Consider the following 16,736-nt stretch of genomic DNA (forward strand, 5'->3'; position numbering starts at 1 on the left):
GTTTAGAATAGATAGGATGGGTTTTGTGTATTTCTTTAATCCATTTGAAAGTATATCTTCAAGGTCAAGTGTCTCTAAATTAGGTTCAAGCTGTTCGAACTCAAGTATATATAAAATATAAATTTAGAATTGAGCATACATTTTCTGAAGATCTACATTAGTTACTACATGTACCATGTCATAAAATTTCATCCATGTCCATACAAACAATAAAGACAATTTTAACTCGCAGCGAAAGTGCAACCAGGGAAATTTTTCGATAATTTCTGCCAAGTAATTTTTTTCAGTAACAATCAGTTTTCTTCTCTCGGCAAATGTAAGGGCCATCTTCTGGTCAATAGATGTGAAATCTATATCTGGACCTGTTTTTTCTTCTGAATTCTCTTTTAAGTGCCTGTATATGGATGGCAGTGGATGCTTCATCCTTCATCTTCACTGATTGGAGGCTCTGGTAAATATTTTCCAAGGCCCCATGTAAATACTCTCTCTTCACCTCAGTTGGCTGTTGCAGCTGCTGCTTCTGGTATTTTTTTTTTCGGATCTGGACCTCTGGATGATACCAACAATAGCCGTATTCCGCCATATTTCTTTTAGATACCTTGTCTTATTGTTATGATATATACCCCATTGCGCTCGTCACAATGGTTTGGCTATCGACTAGTGCACATCTCCGATGGTAAAGTATTTTGAAACACATGAATTGATCAAAACGTGTCAAAACCATAAAAAATGTGAACTGTTTTGAATTACAAATGTAAAAAAAAAAAATGCAAGTTTGCAAGATAATCATTGTTGCATGTGTATTTTTTAAGTATGCCAATATTTTAGGAATGACTCGTATTCTTGGCCAAATTATTCGAGTATAACCTGGTTTGGGTCAGTTTACGCTTTATAATCCGCGAAGTGGATAACTATGGGTGTAAAATTTCGCTGCTTTTTATTAGTTCAAATTTGCCGCTCAATAATACAACCATAGTAACGGAAGTGATGGGAAGCGAGGGGAGGTAAAAACTGGTGCATAGGCCTAGCAGCCTTGTTGTTCGTTTACGTGTGGTAAGATCGAATTATTGTTTGAAGTTAAAGGTACATTTATTAAATCTGGAATTTTCCACGAATCCCGAGGACTGGAAATGAGAGGATTGTATGGATACAGATGATTCAGCTGGTTGTCGGGGGGGGGGGGGGGGTCCTCATACCAAACCAAGTTATACAGAAATAATTTGTGTTCCTTTTTGGATATTAACCAATCAGAGGCTAGAATACAAACAAAATTAAATTATATACAGAATAACACTAAGCCTGTAATGATGTTAAATCTTTGTCCCCAAAAGTATTGTTTCAGATACATGTCACTTCTTGACATCAGTCCTCTGTATGTTTCATTCTTCTCTCTTTTCACGGCTAATAGGAAAAGTACTCAAGAGGTCTCCTTGATGAGATAAACATGCCGAGTGTTCCCCTTAGTTAGATAATTTTGATGTTTTCAGTCCATTCCTCTTGTTTACATACGGCCCTCATATGTATCGGGTAGTGGTCAGGGATTTCCTTGTTTATATGTCACATCTGCGGCTTTCTTTTCTTCAGGCCAAAACTATTGTCCCAGAATCTGGCTTGATTTGATTCAGCCCTGATGATAATTTTGTAATAAGCCTGTCGATACTCTCGGGTAGCATAATGGTCAGATCGTGGTTTAGATGCTTGCTAACGCTTTTTGACTTGATTGGATTGCGTCCTAGAACTCCTTGCCCGAATTGTGATTTCGCATTTAATTGCGCGTTTTTATTTTTTTTGTTTTATATTGAAATGAGCTTTTTAAAATCAGTGAAACATAATAAAGTATTGTAAGGCGGAAAGTTAAACCAATCCACGTTTTAATTTTCATACTTATTTGATGTGGATTATGTCTCCTCAAAGAAATATATTCACACAGGTAAGATGGCCATCGAGACCCGATACCCAACTTAAAAAATGTACATTGATGTCAAAATTAGAACAGCTTCGTAAATAATATGTCCAAATTTACTTACGACAGCCTTCAGAATTTTTTTGCCCATGATTCACCTCAATGTTAGATCCTACTAAAATGGTCGGTCCCTTTGTTGTACTTCTAGTGCTTTTAAAGGTTTCTAGTGGCACTGCCAAAGTGGGGATTCTTTCATCCTAATCGAAACACCATGTTTAATTAAGAAACTGAATGTATTACAGAACAATGAAACACAAAAGATTCCTCTTCAAGAACTTGATAAGGGTCAAATGAATTTACAATTGAAATGCAACTTATGTAATGTAAAACCAAAGAAATTTCCAACTAACATAAATATAAAATATAAAATGTTGATATGTTGTTTAACGTCCCTCTCGAGAATTTTTCACTCATGTGGAGACGCCACCACTTGCCGGTGGAGAGCTGCAAATTTTGACCTATACTCGGCACTTACGGCCATTGAGCAGTGAGGGATCTTTTTCGTGCCAGCACCTACGGCGACACGGGACCTCGGTTTATACGGTCTCAATCGAAGGACCGGTCTCCACGTCCCACAGTGGGATTCGAACCCGCGATGTAAGGATCAACTTCTTACTTCGCGACTCTAGAGCAGACGCTCTAACCACTGCGCCACGCTTGTGACAAATGGCAATTGTGTTTCCTACATCTATTAGGTTCATGGTCAGGGGTTTTATTCACTTTGACCCTGTTAACTTGGCTGCAGCTGGTGACCGGTCGGTGTAAAGGAAGTACAACTTGCTCTCGAGGTGTCATTTTCCTATGTCAAAACATTAAAGCGAAAGTAGATTTTTCGGAACCTCTTTTGAACTTGTGATAAAGCCATTTTCGCTTTTGTATTTTGTTTGTGTACTTTAGTCGAAAAAACATGTAAAAAAAAAAGGTGAAAATACAAAAATGTCGTTCTGTTGTTCTTTAACAAGTTTCAATATAAATCGCATTATTTTGATAGTTACTGTACTGAAACGTTTCCATTAAATTCGAAACTAATGTTAATATTTTATATTTCCTTCTCTACAAAGTAAACAATTTATAGTATCCTTCACTATCACATAAATATACTATTATTGATTCGTTTTCTGGATAATCCGGAATTTATTGTGTGTTACGATGCAAAAGTATGCTACATCTGCATTCTTTTAAAGTTTAAAAAAAATGAGTATTGATGAGAGAAACCGAGTCATCATTTTCGTCTTCCCCCGATAAATCAAACATGGCGGGCAGAATTAGGCGTCTTTTTGGGGTCTTAGTAATTTTGCATGGAGTACTACTAGCTCCGTTTGTCGCCTGTTTCCGGTGTTAAACCACAGCAGAAACGTACTTCATTCTCTTCATCTTCGTCATCACTAAAATTCTTTCACTTTTTGAATCAAGAAAACAGCTTAATAAGTTCAGTGATACTAACGGCAGCGACAACTCTGCAAAAATAATCCCGCGCAAGAGGGGAAAGGCGGGAACCCCTGAAACACCGTATTTGGCACATGTGCTTGGAAGCTGTTGAAGGCATAATTGTTCAGGATATTTTCACTTTTTTTATTTGTGTGTAGCTTAGATTGTCTTTTGGTATATGCTTGATTCAAGAATAAAAAAGATTTTAAATATGGTAGAATTACATTAATTAAAAAGGAAAAAAAATTAAAATGAATCTAGACCTAGAGCAACCACACTATCATTGTAGCATGTGTACATGTATTTTTTGCTAGAAATTGCATATTATTCATAAAGCTATATGGCGTTAACTTTAGAAATACGGATTTCTTAAAATATATATTTAAAGATTGATTTGAGGTCCTAGAAGTGAATGGAAACATGCAAAAGCTTTATATAAACAAAATCTTGCCGTGTCTGGGTGGTATAAATAGCTATGTATTTGTCACAGGTGTTATATACCATAACTGTTGATCAATATTTGCAGAGTGAAAATGAAACATGAATGTCCTCTTCAGTTGAAAAATTAAATAAAGGTCAAAACCCTCTGCAGCTTGCAACTAGTCCCTCCAATATCCAATCTAAACTCACATCTGGACGGAATATGTCCTCTATCGAAATCGCTGTAAGTTGTATGTCGTTAAACATTAGGCAATCTCTGAAAATCTCTAGATATGACTGAATAGTGACCAGAACACCAAGGGTTTGTAAGCTTGCCTAAAATCTAAACACATATAAAAAGTATACAATTACATACTTGTAACGAATCAGAAATATCAAATGTTTTTTTGTGTTTTCGTTGGAATGTTATTATAAGGATGAAATCATTACATTGATATAAAAATAGATAATATAAGTTAAATTAAAATAAAGTGCCACGCCACAGCACGATACTGTTATAACATCGTTAAATTATCATAAACAGTTTAGAGTGCAACAAAATCATGTTAACCTTGATAAAAAAAAAAACGGCAGGGTAAAATTTAGCTTTTGTTTCATGAACTATTGATTTCATTACAAAATTTTGATATTTAATATTGATTATAAACAAATGAATAAATTCATGAATTAATTTGAATGAATTAAGTAAGAAATTAGAGAGTGTCAGGAAGAAATAAGGAAAAAAAGCAACTACAGAAAAAAAACCCAGCTAATTAAAGGTAAATTTATACGTGAATTAAATTACAAAAGAGAGGAAGAGAGGAGGAAGAAAATTTGAGGGCTCGCTGCTGTTCCCTGTGGAAGTTCCTTTATGACTTTGCAGGGGACACCAGGCCGAAAGTAGTAGCGCAGCTTTGTGCTGCTGCTTGCACTCCTTCACGTCGACCTGGGCGGCACCCATCTCCTTCCTTTTCTGCTTAAACCTCGATAATATCAACTTAAACATGAAAATGAGTAAACCAATGCTTCTGAAAATAGGAAGCATATGATATCTAGTACGAAACATATGGGATCTAAATTAAAAAATGTTAAGAGTTTCAAATAGAAAAAAAAAACATATAGAGAACTATACACAGAAATGTAGAGTTGACAATAGCATTTACCAACGAATAATGGAACAGTCTAATATTTATTCATTTTACCAGTCAATAATTTCACCCGATTCGGATTTCCGCACCGCAGTACAGTTAAGGCAACATTTTCTATAAAAAGGCACCAAAAACGAGACACTTTTAGTTCAACCGTCTTATTTTTTAGCATGAAACTCTATCTGAAATATCTTAATGGCTTTATGAAGAGTTTGTCCATCGCTTTTCACATCGGTATTTTTTGTCATCATGTGACCCTCTAAAGTCACGTGAGCTCCGATTTTAGGTCAAAATATGAAATGTCAAATTTAACCAAAAAGTGCAAGGGCAAGGCAAACAATATTTGAACTGCACAAGGTTTCATTGTGTCCCTTGGTATCTATCCTATCGAAAAACTGATGCTCATTCAGTCAGATTTCTGAGATATTTAAGTTAATCATTGAAAACAAACACCAGTATTCAAAAATAGGGTATTTTTCATCATTTAATCGGAAATTTTAAATTGCCTAATGAATTACAAAGAAATGAGCATCACTTTTTAAAAACTATACAGTAAAATAAAGAATTTAAAATAAAAACCTACCTCTAGGGTTGTCGCCTTGCCCTTGCACTTTTTGATTAAAAATTGAAATCTTAAAACATTCATTCTAAATATAGTTTTCAAACGCATCATTGACCCAGCATGGGAGATAACTCTGTGGTACTTAGTAGAGTTTGTGCACCTCGCAAATTTTAAACAAATACCTACGGACTGTGCTGGGCTTTATTTCACTAAATCAAAACGGTATGCATAAAAAAATATTTGACTTTACTTTGTTTTGTATATCTTCGTTCTTTTATATGCTACACAAGACGTATTTGACACCTACCGCATTTCCTCCGTTCGCCTAAAATTTGCCGCAACATCCATCATGTAAATAAATTGGAAAATGCCCATGGTTAAAAATATTGAAAGATTCAGTCATTTGTAATAAAAATAAAAAATAGACAGCCCCTATCAATGATTAAACATTTATTCTTAAAAATATCTCCAACAGAACTTAGTATTTTTTTTTTCCATATGTGACTATTTTAGTTATCAAACCTTCAACTGTTTATGGATTCTAGACTACGTTAAAAGTTTTAAGAACAGAAGGAAGGGATTGGGGTGCTTACTCCTGTATTTAATAACCTGTTTTCCTTTCTACAGATCTAAACCCCCCCCCCCCCCCCATCACCAGTTTGCCTCTGGCTCCTTTGATACCATATACTTACTGGCATGTTAAAAATAAATTATTAAACAGTGTTTACATCAGGTTTTACTTACTTGGGTATTGTAGCACAAATCATATCGGCGTAGGGGGCGAAGGGGGGGGGGGGGCTTTAGTCTCATGTTTTTGAGTAATTATCAATCAATGCGCAAACAAGATAATCATAGTAAAAACTTTGTAATAAGAAACAGATACTCTGTTAAAGAACAGGTGAACACAATATACATACTGAAATTTAGATCTTGTTGTACCCCAAAACACGGACAGGCGCATACCAGAATGGAAGTGAAATGTACGCAGAGAACGGCTGGGGTCCGCTTTGAGACCCCCAGTGGGTCCAGATGAGGGCCCAGGGGCGAAGTCCCTGAAAGCTCATGGTTTTTACCAAATATTTCATTCAAAATCACGCCATTTCGATTTTCTTTAGAAAATACAAGACATAGTAATATTGTTTTTAACACAAAGTTAAATACTTCCGTGCAAATTTATTGTACATGTAGAGGCTGAGTATTTTTTTTAAAAGATATATTGGTATCATCTTTCGGCAAGAAATATAATTAATAATTTCAATTTTTAACAAAAATAATATTTTAAATCATATTCTAGTGGATCACAGCATTCAACGGTTGATATTTTCTCTAAGTTCTTAAAATAAATTATCAATGTGTTGTAGAAGAATACAAATTAATGAATGTTTTATTTGGTTTTGGCAATGATTTAATAAACATTACATTTTTTTTTATTTTTTTTTTTTTTAAAAAGACATGGTAATATAGAATTTGAATCGAAACAGTATGAGATAAAATAATTTGAAACACAAATATTTGCTGGATGGTATTGATATTTTTTCTATTCTCACAAATCTCTCCCTTCCCCCCCCCCTCCCCCCCATTTTTTTAAATTTGTAAACGATATGTATGCACCTGCGTATTTGCGTATAAGCAGCTATGCGCCTGTCAGAATACATGCAAGTAAAGATACTCAAATCTTAACAGCCTTCAAACTTTCACACCATTGTACTGTTAAAAATTCAAAGTATTAGTTATCTAGAAAATTTATTTAATTAAAAACAGCCTTTCAAATTCAAAGACAAGCTGTGAAGGGATTTCTGAGCAGGTGCAAAATATTTCAAACAGTCCACAGTTCAAACAGTTCTTCTGGATGAAATTAATTCTGAAAACAAAATGAAATACCATTATGGAAGGTTCATTGGTGTTTTAAAAAAGTGATACTCAAAACAATGCATTGAGTAACATGGAAAGCATATACATGACTCTACTGTTTTTATTATCAAAACATTTCAATAATCTTGCTAGGAAAATGTATGGTTTAGAGCTTATATGGAGCATAACTTTTTATTTTATTGGTGGAAACACTTGCTGCCTGAATGAATTGTTCAAATTGTTTGGGAGTAGCTACAACACAATATATATGTAATGAGTGAAAAACATAATGATTACTATTGTAGAATGAAATGACATTGCATTGTACAAAACAAACCATGCTATACTATATTATCTGAAATTCATAAAATAAATGGAAACAAACTTTTGATACAAAACTTTTCTGGGAAATTGAAACCTATAACATTTGCAAAAGTAGAAATGGTAGCTATACTTAATTTAAGTAAAAAAAAATCAATATACTAGAGATAACATTTAATTCTTTCACCTATACAACATTTAAAAAAATATTTAACACTGGCATACTATAAAATTAATGTGAAATGATTTAGTGTGATCATACCCAGTGGAGAAATTGATGCATCTATTTTGATAGTTCTAGCTGATGTAAATGCCAGTTTTAACCAGTTCTGTGACAGCTACAATGACAAAAGAATTATACATATAAACAGTACATAAATACATGTATATACATATAAGACTGACTTAATGTACATGTAGTCAGACAAATGAAAATTCAAACATTTTATCTTCATTAATGTAAAAATTCTACAAATTTACAGCCTAGTGATATAGATAGTAAAAGTTCTATGATGAATTTAAAATATGAAGCACTGGTAAAAACTGAAATCTTAAAATTCACATATTTTTCATTGTCAGAGGTAAAAATTAAAATTTATAGGGTCTTATACTCTTGTATGTACAGTGCACATACATTGTACACTGTGCAGTTTGACTTCACAAATACACTGTAAGTGTGACTGCATCTAAATTATGCTATTTGATATCATGACGTGCTGTGCTTATATTATGTTACATGTTTGTACATGTATGCCAAAGGACAACATCATTGCATATTTAAAAGTGTGGAACTTTCATAATGTGTGTGTTTTTGTGTATGTGTGTGTGTTGGGTGGGGGGGGGTACACACAAGGCACCATTGCAGTTTGTGACGGACTGTAACAATACATCTTATTGTATATGTTCAAGGTTATTTTACATCGATGTAAAGAATAGTATGTCTACATGTTAATACCTATGCACATACACACCTTAATGAACAGAAAGGGACCTAGGGAGGTAGTGCGGATCGTCTCAGTTTTCCATGATTTCCCGAAATAACGTCATCATCTTCTCATCAAAAAGATAAACAAGGCCCAGGTCTCTTATTTTATCCCTATTCTCTTTAAAGATTGCCTGATTGTTGCATTTATCCACTGCATATCTCAGCTGCTGTCGCCACGTTTTTAGATGTAAACAACATTCCGTGTCACCGAGTGCAAGCGCTTGGCTGAAGCCGAATGCAGCCAAACGACACAATAAAAAGAAAATTATTTCGAAGACGTGTTGTTACTATATAAGAGAAAATCACTGTTTATTTATTTAAACCTGAAAATTCAGACATTCATTACAAATTCTCGCAATCATCATTAAATAGCTTTTTTGAGCTCTATTTCCTTATATGGATCTATCAAGGCGGAGCAACTGTCATGACGTCAAACCTCATTATGACCTCATTACCATATTATCTTCATGTGTAGCCTTAACTGTACTGCGACACCATAATCAAACAGAATTTATGTGAATGAAGGAATGCGTTTCTGGGCAGCCATTAACACTACAATTTCGCCATTTAGTCTTCTTACCTTTAATTTCGTGTTTGGTTTTGTAGCTGAATGGTTGATCAACCGTCCTTTTGTCGATTCAACAAAATGCAGGTGGCATTAACAGGGTAACTTTGAGACGTCACAGGACTTTTTTATGCCTTCCGGATTTTTATAAAATAAAAAGTAATTTCCAGCAGGGTCCTCTCCGTATTTTTCATCCTTTCTTCTCCCTCGGAGGCGCAATATGGTCCCAATGTTAATTGCACACTACATCACCCCTCTCAAAATCCCTCTCCATGGAGAATACTCCCTTCTCGAACTTCCACACCCCATACCATTATAATCGGCCACTTCTGGGTTTCAATCATTCCCACAATGTCTTTTTCAGTTAGACTGGGCCTTGATCTCTCAATGTTCCAAAACCCTTCCATTTTCCTTTTCAACAAATCATTTTCTTACTTTTGACCTCTCGAAATGTTTACAGGAACATTGTGAACTCTGGAAACATGTGTCTCCTGGTCCTTTATGTCCTTTTTAGCAGCCCTTGCCTCCCTCTTCAGCAAATATCGTGCAACATCTTCTTGAATTCTTACCTTTCTCTGGCTACATTTTCTCTGTTAATTTTTTTGATGCCATAATCCTTCAACTCGGACGGTTTAGGAATTGTTACATCTGCAAGGTCTTCATATTTTCGGGTCAGCGCCGCCTTAACTCTTGTTTTTCCAATCGAACCTGGATCCCTAGTTGGTGTCCTTTTAGTTGGGCGGGGACGTTCTATGTTACCTTTCTCTGGACTGGTTGTTGCTTCTTTCCCAGCTTTATCTGTTGTGTTTTTTTCCTCCTTACCTGATGTGGCGTTGGTCCTTTCTCTTTTTCTGCTTCAACTGTGGCTGTCTTTTTTTTTTACCTTCCTTGGGGTTGGGCTTTTCTTTCTGTTGTCATTGCCTGCTGTGGCATCGTTAGTAGACGATTCTGGGTCGTATATGTGGTACAAGGCTTCACAGGCAGATTCATAGTTGGCAAACCTGTAAACCTTGTCTCTTGTGTCCTCCGAATGGCACATGAAATCTGAAATGTTTCTAGCTTGCTTACCTGTATTGGCTTGATTGAAGGATTCGTGAGACTTTCCAGCATCCGATGGTGTTATATGTCTTTTTAAATCCGTGCTTTTTCTGCATTTCATTAAATCATCACCGACTGCAGGGTTGTGGCTAACATTTGAAAACTTAGGGGCCATATGGACTCCCAACTTTTCAAATTTTACGGGCCCAAAATGTGATCCAGGGGCCCACATTATATGTTTAAAATAAAAACAAAAAATCCTTATTTTTTAAAACTGATTTCTTTTAATTCCTAGTATCAATATGTTCGCAGCATTTGAATTTTCGTCAGGTTGTCTAAAAAAATCTTTTTACAATCATTTGTAGCATTTAACCATACAACTGAAGCATCTATTGTTTAACAGGGCATATTAAATTACATACAAACCTGTAATAAAGTTTGATTCTAATCTTTTATTGCATGCATTTGACACGATTATTCAAATTCTATCTATGAATAACTAGTCCTGATGGGGTGTCTCACAGCCATAGCCGATTGTTACAATTAATATTTGTATACGAACAATCTCAAACGTTTGCTCTCGTATCATCAAGATTGCAGATTAACCGCTTCGATAAATCGCCATGTTTGATCTAAGTTACGTACATGTTTCACCAATATGCTTGCATGCAATACAAATAATCTAGGTTAGTAGAGCGTTTGTTCAAAAACTGAAAGTACATAAAAATTGTGATTATGTTCTGGAAAAAAAAAATCGTTCGCCATGTGGGCGACAAGATTTTTAATATCTAATCGCCCACAGCAGATTATACTCGCATATGCTAGTGGTTATCCACAATCCTGCAACTTTCACGAAAACTTCTTCCTTACTCTGCAGAAGGACATTATCATGCGTGGACCAGGTTTTTTTATTTAATTAATCTTGCACCTCACCAGTCGCAAGTACCTCTCCATAAATGATTGCAGGAAAGGATCGAGAACAATCTTGGTCAGGAATTTATCAGAGGTCTTATGTTCATGGACTGGGACTACAAGCATCTTCTGGCCTTTAAACTCTATGTTGTTTTCCTTTCCCCTGATTGCATAATGTAGGTCTGAAGTTTCCAGTTCTCTGCCACTCCTGTCCGATGTCCTTGACGCAAACAAATCCCAGAAGCTATGTATCTGTTGAGTAAATATGTTATCCCTCTTTAACTCCTTATCTTTTTCGATTTTATCCATTTTTCTTTACTGCAGTGACTCGAAGTACGTCCACATGTTCAGCAATCTGTGCTGGCTGGTATGGCTGAGGGGGATTGAGGTTTTTCAGTCTATTGGCTGCGTGCGTCCTTTGAGATACCCACATTGAGAATTTCCTTGACATATTCTCTTTCCAATTTAAGTCTTTTCTCTCTTCCTTGTCTTCGTGGTAAAGATTTGATGCAAGAAAAAAAAACTTAAGGAATTGATCAAGAGACTTGAGGTAATTTTGACATGTTTGGGTATTGACACCATGAGACTTCAAGATGCCAATGAATGCATTGATTCAAATTGATTGCATCTGTATGGATGATCTCCGTGGAGAAGGCAAGCCTACCCTTTCCCATTTTCCAACACATTCTTTGTACGTTTTCCAGATGGTTAGCCTTATTATCCTTTTCTATACCGTATGATTTACAGTACTTACCTCCAAAATTACTCCATACTGGTAAATTTAAACACTCTTCTGGGACATCATAGAATCAAAAATCATGCAATTTCTTTTTTCAATTCGGTTTTGTTTACCTAACCTTTCCTGCCGTACCCTGGTGTGGATGAATCTAGGAGGATTTCGTCTTCTACAAATGTATTCATGATTCTCAGTTTCTGATAAACTGCTGAGGTCCGTGGTGCAGGCCTTTTCTTCGCTTTCCTTGGTAGGTTGGTATGATGCATCATCAACGGAATCATCTTCTGACTGATTCTCAAAGAGCCTTTTTGTGCCTTCTTAAATTGCCCCCTTTTCTTACCTTGTCTTTGTCTCTGGCTCTTTTCTTCCGTCGAAACCTCTTTCTCTGATGAATGATCACACAGATCCAATTCTCTTAAAGGTAAAGGCTCCAGCTCTTCAACAGCAACGAATGGAACAAGCTTCTCACCTTGCTTACTTTGGGGGTGTTCTCCAGCACATCTGGTGCGTCCTGCTTTTCATCTGAAACGATACATTTTTACCACGCTTCGGTGGGGGTGAAATCTCCAGCATACCCGAGGAATCTGTATCCTGGACCGTAGCCTGAAACAGAAAAAACTGTTTTCGGAATATCTTTCATCTCTTGAAATAATTTTATTTGCCGTTAAATGGGGCTTGACAGACTGGATAAAAATATCAGAGCACACCATACTTTGCCTTTCCCCATCAAAATCTCATGGAGGAGAGGGTGATGCATCTTGTTTTGTAGGTGGCTCACAGTCTGTCTTGATCCTTTTGCTCAGTTTTGCTCTCACGGATCGTAGCGTCTCTGTCGGTATTTCCCGATGACCGTATCTCCGAAGGATCTCGATCACATCCTTTTTCCCTTTTTTTTTTGGAAAAAAGTCACGTGACATATCAAGGTATGGCGGCTTAATCTGAGCTCCAGAGTTTTTGGTCAATTTAGGGCATTTCTAGAAGGATTTAATATTCGTACCTCGGTTTATAGTTTCCTTTTGTGTCTGGAGAGTGTTATTTATGATATTTGTGCATATTTCTGCATTTACAATGCCGTCAGACACTAGAAGGAAAACCGGGACAAGTTCTAAAAAACAGACTGAGTGTTCACAGAAGAATCCAGGTAACACAAAGTCGCCTAGTTCTCCCAGTAAAAACAGTGTGAGCGAACCTATAGAAGAAACAACCGTTAATCGGTCTATTGTTGACAGCTCTCAGTCTCGCTCTATTGATGACATTAAAACATCTGTGGAAGCTATAAGAAATGATCTATGGGAGGGTGATCAGAGCGTAGTTTCAAAATTAAAATACGTTGCAGAACAAAGCGAGAGTAATTATGATGACATATCTTTGCTACGTCAAGAAAACACTCAACTGCGGAGAGAACTGGAATTACTACGGTTAGTTGTAATTCGAATGGACAGAAAAATGTCTCTTATGGAACACGATGTTACGGATCTTAGGTCAAGGTCTATGCGAAACAATATCCTTATTCACAATTATCCTTACGAACCCAATGAGGACCTACCCACATCAATGCCAGTAACTTTTAAAGAACTTCTAGGGGTGGATGTTAGTTTTGTAAGGATTTATAGGAATGGGGCACGCCCACAATACAATTCTGACCGACCTGTATCCATTACTGCAAAGTTGACCGACCATAGTAAAATCAACACAATTCTTAATGCCCAAAAGCTAAAGAAAATTGCCATACAACCATTACCCTTCTTTATTACTACACAACAACCTGCATCCATTGTATCCGCTCGAAACAGGGTATATGATACAGCAGAGTCTTTGCGCAGCCAGAACATCACTGTTAAGATTCAAAAGAATCAGGTCATCTTGCCCAATGGCTCCAGTTATAAAGATGACGTACCATTTCTATCAAATACGGACGCCTTATTGGTAACGCCTGAAGAGACAGAACATCTAGACTCAATTGCAACAAAAACTCGGACCCAATCAAAAAGGACGGCTCGGAATTTATGGCTTTCGGTGCTCGAGTTAAGACTGTGGAGGATGTCAAGAATATGTACAGCAAAGTTTTAATAGATTCATATGCAGCAAGTGCAGATAATCGTATCTTAGTTTACAGATTTTCTACAGAAGATGGTACCGTGCACGAAAATTATCATGATGATTGAACAAGGGGCAGGCCGCAGACTTTTGCGATACATAAGAGAAAATCAAATTCACAACGCAGCTTTCGTCATTACAAGATGGATGGGCGAAGCCCATATTGGACCTCAAAGATTCGCAATCATGGAACAACTGATAAACGAAGTCGTTAATTCCATGGAAATTTGACATTTGCACGGTAATCTGACAATTCACAACTTTTACAACTGAGTAAAGGACATAATAGGCATCTTATGAAATGTGGCCTTTATGATTTTGTAAATATGTTTTTCTTTTCATAAGAGAATACGAATATTAATGCCGTCTTTATTTCAATTTTTAAAATATTGAAAGTTGTGTTTAAAAAATCTTTATTTTTGTTAATACGAATGCAAAAATCCGGATTCAAAAATAATTTCCGACTTGGAAAATATATTTGTAGTTTTCCGGAATTTAAATGTTCACTCTTTTTGGTTTATTACTTTATTTTCATGGCGGCATATCCGATATGATTTGTTTTCATAAATTGTCTCTGCCCTTCTGACCAAATCTCTAACAAGTCCATATCTACCACTCTATGATGCATGTGTCTTTATTACTAAACCCCTCTCCAATCTTCTCTTCTACCTTTAGAGCAACTTCTTTTCTGTTTCTCATTTTGCATGTTTATGAGTTAATGATGGTAAGTGAATGTTTGTCCAAGTGTTTTGCAACAGTTCAATTTCATATATCATGTCTGGTTGTAAAGTAGTTTCAGCAAACTGTCAGGGTCTGCATGATTATAAAAAGAGAAAGGATGTACTCCAATATTATAAGCAATTTCAATGCAATATTCTGTGTCTACAAGATACTCATTTTACAAGTGATATGGAGAATGATATAAGAAATGAATGTGGATATGAGGCATATTTTAATTCATTTTCATCGAAGTCAAGAGGTGTAGCTATATTTTTATGCCCCGGGATCGAAAGATCCCGGGGGTATATTGTTTTTGTCCTGTCTTTCTGTTTGTCTGTTTATCTGTTTGTCCGTTTGTCTGTCTGTCTGTTGTCAACTTTAACCTTGCCCATAACTTTTGATTGGTTGGAGCTATGACTTTCATATTTCACATGTGTATTCCTTGTGACAAGACCATTCTTTGGGTACCATCATATTTGACCTTGACCTTGGAGTTTGACCTACTTTTGCAAAATTTTATGAGACTTTAACCTTGGCCATAACTCCTGAACAGTTTGGGGTTTCAAACTTCACATGTGTATTCTTTGTGACAAGGCCTTCCTTTGGATACCAACAACTTTGACCTTGACCTAGGAGTTTGACCTACTTTTGAAAAACTTTAACCTTGGCTATAACTTTTGAATGGTTGGAGCTAGGGCTTTCATACTTCACATATGTAATCCTTGCGACAAGACCTTCCTTTGGATATCAACCACCACTTTGACCTTGACCTAGGAGTTTGACCTACTTTTGAAAAACTTTAACCTTGGCCATAACTTTTGAATGGTTGATGCTAGGGCTTTCATACTTCACATATGTAATCCTTGTTGCAAGATCTTCCTTTGGGTACCAACCACTTTGACCCTTTGACCTTGACGTAGGAGTTTGACCTACTTTTGAAAAACTTTAACCTTGGCCATAACTTTTAAATGGTTGGTGCTAGGGCTTTCATACTTCTTATATGTAATCCTTGTGACAAGATCTTCCTTTGGATACCAACCACTTTGACCTTGACCTTAACATTTGACTTTTATTTAAAAAACTTTAACCTTCGCCATAACTTCTGAACAGTTGTATCTAGGTCTTTCAAATTTCACAGGTGTATTCCTCGAGACAAGACCTTTCTTTGGGTATCAACATTTCTTATCTTTTGGCCTGGATTTTGACTTGCATTTGAAGAAACTTTAACCTTCGCCATAAGCTGCCATACGGGGGCATCAGTGTTTCACAAACACATCTTGTTGAATAATAATTTTGAGTACAAGGTTCATAATAAAATATCTGATGGTGCAGGGAATCTTTTGGCTCTAGATTTGACAATTGAAAACAAGCGTCTGAGCTTAATTACAATATATGGACCAAATGAGGATACACCCTCATTTTATGAAAGACTATCAGAAATTATAAAGGATTTATCAAATCAATATGTTATTTGGGTAGGAGATTTTAATTTAGTTTTGGACTCAGAAAAAAATTATTTTAATTATCTCCATATTAGCAATCAAAAGGCAAAAAGTAAAGTTTTAGAAATCATTTCTGATTACAATTTCAGTGATATTTATAGAGAAATGAATTCTGACGAAACAAGATATACTTGGCGTAAACCTTCCCCATGTAAACAAGCAAGATTAGACTTTTTTCTTATATCAAGTTCTTATTTAAATAGTGTTGAAGAAAGTAAAATTTTGAATAGTTATAAATCTGACCACCCACTTATATATCTAAAGATTAAATTAAATGAGAAGACACATGGAAAAGGTTTGTGGAAATTTAATAACTCACTTCTTCAAGATATTAAGTATATTGAAACAGTCAACAAAGTTATTCAGGAAACAAAAGAAAATTATGCATTACCTATATATTCTAAAGAATATATCAAAGATATATCACCTGCAGAAATTCAGTTTACTATAGATGATCAGCTTTTTCTTGAAACACTCTTAATGGAAAT

General features: G+C 35.8%; 1 long non-coding RNA gene and 1 pseudogene across 1 annotated transcript; one reads left to right on the forward strand and one right to left on the reverse strand.

Moving 5' to 3' along the window:
- Positions 1-7,575: 7,575 nt before the first annotated feature.
- Positions 7,576-8,918, reverse strand: LOC133200054 (uncharacterized). The gene is made up of 3 exons (XR_009722880.1): positions 8,665-8,918; positions 7,956-8,031; positions 7,576-7,624 (listed from the first exon to the last, which is right to left on the reverse strand). It is a non-coding gene; the product is annotated as an uncharacterized LOC133200054 (long non-coding RNA).
- A 4,079-nt stretch (positions 8,919-12,997) lies between these two features.
- LOC133199906 (uncharacterized) lies at positions 12,998-14,257 on the forward strand (annotated as a pseudogene).
- The last annotated feature ends 2,479 nt before the right edge of the window (positions 14,258-16,736 follow it).

The sequence above is a fragment of the Saccostrea echinata genome, unplaced genomic scaffold, assembly GCF_033153115.1.
Source record: "Saccostrea echinata isolate AGI-Se365-2 ecotype Australia unplaced genomic scaffold, CSIRO_AGI_Sech_v1 ptg000036l, whole genome shotgun sequence".
Lineage (NCBI taxonomy): Eukaryota > Metazoa > Mollusca > Bivalvia > Ostreida > Ostreidae > Saccostrea > Saccostrea echinata.